Below are 5960 nucleotides of genomic sequence, written 5' to 3'. Positions count from 1 at the left end.
ACAGCAACATAACATGCCTGAGTGCGCTAGTAGCGCCATCTATATGAAGCAACGAGAAGTCAGGAGACTTATCTTCAATGGCGAATTAGGTGAACTGCAAATCCGAGCTTACTGGAAGAATAAAATGCTCTTAACTACATTTGACAGCAAAAAGATTGACTCACTCGCTGTACACGTTGAATGTCTCGAATTTTCTAAACCTGTTGTCCGATTTGAGTGATTTTTTTAGTATGTTATAGCCTTATTCTTTAACAATATCGCTGTAATAATAATATTGCTAGACAGGCAAATGCCATTTTATACCGAGTGTAGCAATCATACTGTGTTTTTTCCTTAAAGTTCGGAACACCCTGTGGAATATTCTAGCCTAGCATATATAAAATATTGAAACTAAAACTCTTTTTTGATTAATTTGCTTATGTTGAATAGGTTAGGTAAATACGTTAGGTAAATACGTTAGGTAAAAGTTAGGTAAATACGTTAAAACTAGCGATGTTTTTCATCAATAAATCCTCATTTTCTGCTTAGTTTAATAAGCAAGCTTAAGTAGGCTATGATAAATTAACAATTTGATGGATGTCAAATTGTTAACAGTCAAAAAGTGTCTGGTTTGTTGTGAAAATTAATAGATTTATTATTATTTAAAGTTTCAATTAAGTTCGTATTGTTTGTTGTTGTTTGGTGGAAATGGAACGCGCTACAAGGAATTTGACCCGCGATGAGTGTTTTCAAGCAGTGATCTTACATAGCGAAGGACTTAGCTACTATGCTATCGGCTCCTTATATTGGTAACAATTTTTTGCTAATGCACGATAATACCTCACGTTCATGAATTGTAACCGAATATTTGATTATTCCCTATATATTTTTTCAAAATTAGAATATGGCAAGAAGTTTGACTTTTTCTATAATGTATACTGTTATATTCCTATTTGAGATGAGAAATAAAAGACTATATTTATATTTAAAATTCAAATAAAAATAAAATTATTCATATTTCTCAACCACGAGCATATAAATTTTGAACACCCTGTATAAGACAAATTTTGTAAAAATAGTTATAGCTAGTTTTTAAAAAAGTGTTTTCGCAGAATTGTTTACTAGCTCCATGAACGATGCATTAAGTAAGCAATTAGGATGCTGGTTTTAAGAAAGTGTTCTTTGAACTGTTTATCAAAACCACAGACAATATATTTTATTAAACAAAAGAATAGGTCATTAAGTTTTTCAAGATATGCGGGTAGGTAATTCATTAGCCGCACGGTACATAATAGATAGTTAAAATATACCTGTGTATTAAGATCCTTAGAGATAGATAAAAATATGATTAGTGTAGAAAATAGAATTAAAATAGTCGGAATATTATTTTTTCGTAAAAATAGTAGGAAAGTTGTTTTGATTGGTTGGAAAATTAATTCTGGACGGGAACGATTTGGAAGAATGAGAATCAATGAGGAGAGAGAGGCAGTCTATTTTGTTGAATCGAAAGGAAGAGTCCAGTTTTGAGGGTAGTGTACAAAAAAAGTAAAACGCCGGTTGGTTTTTGGAAAAGTGACAAGCATCATATCGTGGAACGAGTAATAGGCCAAGTCGAGAGATGATATAACTCCTTGAGTCCAAAGTATCCAGTGTTTTTTTAAGTGTTTCAAAAAGTTGGAATACTGCATCAGGAGAAAGCCGGAACTAGTACTGTACAAGGCGTAGTGAGGAAAGGGAGAACGAGTTTGCAGAGGAGCAGGGACATTATTGGAAAACGTGGACGAGTTTCTTTGGATCGCAACACCAGCAAAGAAGGAAACTTGTTTTGTGTGAAGACATTGTCGAATCATCAGCAAAAGTCAGTTTTATTTTTTGTTGAGACATGAATGTACGGTTTTGCGTATTAAATACCACAGTGCATATTGAACTACACATTTCACTATTATAAAATCATGAAACCTCAATAAATTTTGTTACTTATAAATCACTATAGTTGATTTTTTTATATACAATCATATTGATAAAATAAAAAATTTTTTATATTAAAAAAATTTCAACAGGTAGAACATCCTGTATAGCAGAGGTAGAGAGATTCATAGTTAATTATTAAAAAAAAACAAATTTGGAGACAAAAAGAAATAAGATTCCTATTTTCACAATTGTTAGACAAAATAAAGATAGAAGAATAAATAAAATTTGCGATATTAAATATTTATTTCCGTTTGATAAAATAAACGACTTTTATAATTTCTAATTGAAATTCATATGTGTATTATTTTATTCTCTTTTATCTATCCCTATTAGGAAGCCACTGAGAAATATTTTGAAGCCACGAAAGTAAGTATTGATGGCATAATTTAGCCCTGAGATTTAAAATTTATTTATTTTTGATTTGTTTGATTAATGAGATAATTAATTGATTAATTAATCAAAGCAGATCACAATAATACATAAGTTGTAATATTACATAAAATGTAATTATACATAATACCATATAGATCGGTTAGTTAAAAATTCTACATTTTGAGTGCATTTGTTCGTAGATATAAAAAGACTAAAGCATTTGTCTCTTTTAAAAACCAGCCTTCGATCTACTGGGCACAGGATGACAGCTCTGTGGTAGAAAAACTAAATGTACAGACATCAATTATGGCTGACTAATGGGACAAACGTACATCTGCGACTGATTAATCCGCAAACTGACATCACTGTCCACGTTACGGTGATTCAAAGCGCACTTTATATAAATAAACATGCAGGTATTATGTCGGCAAATACAATAATCCGCGTCCAATGTGGAACATTAAAAGGCTTGTAGAAGCAAACAAGTAATCTCATGATATTTTAGAATATGCATATTACCAAAAGTTAAAACTTTACCACATGTCCAGATTTTTTAGAAACTAATATACCATTTTTCTTATTAAATTTCATACATAGACAAATATTACTTGCATGGGTTGCCTATCAAAATCGTGCCATAATGTCGTCTATCCGTAAGGGTAGGGGCGTAGGGTTTGAAATCAACATAACATGGTCGTTACAGTTACAAGTATGGTTGAAGAATTTAAGGGACTGGTTTAAATGCAGTTCTATAGAACTCTTCAGAGCAGTGGTAGATAGAGTAAAGATAGTGATGATGATATCCAACCTCCGATTAGGAGACGGCAGTTATTCTCAGGGATATATTGATAATATGGGAGATGATTGATTTGGAGAAGTCCTACTTTGATAGCTATATCTTAATCAAGGATCTTTCCTACTGAGTAATTCCGTTCTTATATTCAGTTGCAGCAAACAGCTGGCACTGAGCAGCCCGATATCGATCACTAAGTTTGATCAGATTTTGCCCAAGTATACTTTCACTCCTAGAGCATCTTCATGAGTATTTCGTCAAAAAAGGAAGATATCCTCGAATGTCATTAACATTTGTCTGAATGGTGGTAACTTAACATATAACAAATACTTAACATACACTAGACGAAGGACAAAACAGAAAATTTGATTGCTGGTACTTGGGCACTACTACATTTTGAAGATGGAGGTACAATCCGTAGGTGCATTGTATACTTCCTAAAACCGTTAGAAGAGTTTCTGGATTTTTTAATACGAGCTTTTATTTCGTAGCTATAATTGTAGCCCAATTAGTATTTCTAGGGCAAAAATGTTCTTAAGCCAAATTTTGTTCATCTATCCTCGTGAGAAGCTATCGGTAGTAACGATAAGGCTACTTATTTCAGTAAACTAACTCGTTAAGGTTCTATGTTATATCCCCTATTAAAACAAATCAACGTGAAAATATTGTGTGTATTGATCTTCTTATCATCTTCAGTCATCAAACCACTTTCTCTCTCCATAACATACATATAAATTACTGATATCATCATCCACAGACATCCACATTATATAAATTTTCAACTACATACAACCCACCACCATATTTCTACATATGACTATTCTCACCCTAACTATTCAACCTGTCATTACTAACATTTAACACTCATCTATAGTAAAACCAAATCAAAAGTCTAATTTTCTTTCTGGGTCCCGTTCATATTTCTTTCTCATTAATTTCCTCACAGAAATTTCATACCCCCAGCCCCTACTGTCATCATCTTATGACGGTTTTGGTTTTTGGACCCTTAGGGATCCGGGCAACCTGCGAGGTCTTTAGGAATTGGTCGTCAAATTTTGAGCTGGTGCTTTCTTAATGATACATCCCTCTAGATTATTTAAGACATTTTTACACCTCAGTCACCCCCAGTCTTTTTAAAACTTACACAAATTCCAATAGCTACCAATAAGTTAAATAAAAGCGATAACTTTAAATCAACACAAAATTGCTTTTTTAAATATTAGGTCTCTTGACAACAAGATTTGATTACTGACTTTAGTTCTCGAATACAGTCGTTAGCCTAACCACCTCCACTGACAATATACGTGAATACATTTTTAATTACAACATCTAGTTTGCTGAATTTTAAATGATTATTTTTCGTAATGGAGTGTTGTTACATCATTTCTAATTTTAACTAGCTGTACACCATAGTCTTTAAATATGACAGGTTAATTTTTCAACTTCCTGTGGAACTGTCATGTCTGTGATGTCATCGTTCGGAAGTCTCTATCCATTTCATTGTTACTTGCTGCCATACTTTTACCATACATGTGAACAAGTCAAACCACAGGTCAGATGTTACCTGGGGCATATTAGTAAATACTTTAAACATCCATGCTTATGTTAGCATTTTCAACCCATGTTTCCTTGACGGATTACTTGTACAGGGCTTTGACCCACATATTTTTATAAAATTATATCTTGGTGGTTAGCATGTAAATTTCACGTGAGTATAACCTACAACTTTTCTTAACCGTAGTCAAAATTTCAAAATCTTTGCATTATTTTACCAGGTTATATTCATTTTAGGTAACCGCTGATGATGTTGGTAAACCAATCAAAAACTAGTTATGTGATCGTGATGTAGCCCTTTTTAGGGATTTTAAATATATACCTTTTATAAAGGATTTTACTGTTTTTGTATTACATGGTATACAGCCAACTACAGGAAAACTTTTTCCTTGTGGATTGTGTGTATGTGTATTTTAATGTAAAGGCGGAGATACATATGCGCTCTGCTCGGTGTGCGAGCCGCTCGCGCGCAGCATATTCGTCAGATTAGTACGTGTTTTCAAGTGACGCACAAACGGCACGCACACGGCGCACCACGATCTAAATTCTGTCGGTTTTTCAACAAACGCTTTGATGGTTCGCAATACGTATTTGGACGGGTTTGCGAGTGGTTTGTTGGTTTTGGCGCGCATGAGTTGAATAGTTGTTAGTAATGGAATGGTCGGAACTGTCGGAAGGAAATTGATGTTTGCCGTGGAAAATCATTATTGTGGGATCCTCAATAAAGAACCATTTAATTTAAAAAACCAATACAGAAGTAAAAACTTCGAGATGTATTCTGGTATAAAATCGTTTATTTAAAACTATAAAATGTCATGGATTGCAGAACGTTTTTGTTCTAAACAGAACATCTTCAGTGCATCCTGCCGATTATTTTGAAACTAGCACACTGTAAATAGTGTTAACATCATCGTATATGGTTTACATAATGTAATATATTAAAATGTTATGACTACAAGTCGATGTTAATAGATAAAGTGGAACACATGCTAAAAGGGTGCCATGGTTCCCTGCTCGAAGATGCTAGGTACTTGCCAATTCAATGGGCACAGACCAACGTTGGTCTGTGCCCATTGAATTGGCAAGTACCTAGCATCTTCGAGCAGGGAACCATGGCACCCTTTTAGCATGTGTTCCACTTTATCTATTAACATCGACTTGTAGTCATAACATTTTAATATATTACATTATGTAAACCATATACGATGATGTTAACACTATTTACAGTGTGCTAGTTTCAAAATACTCGGCAGGATGCACTGAAGATGTTCTGTTTAGAACAAAAACGTTC

This window comes from Diabrotica virgifera, chromosome 1, assembly GCF_917563875.1.
Source record: "Diabrotica virgifera virgifera chromosome 1, PGI_DIABVI_V3a".
In the NCBI taxonomy this organism is placed as follows: domain Eukaryota; kingdom Metazoa; phylum Arthropoda; class Insecta; order Coleoptera; family Chrysomelidae; genus Diabrotica; species Diabrotica virgifera.
This window is presented reverse-complemented; position numbering follows the sequence as displayed.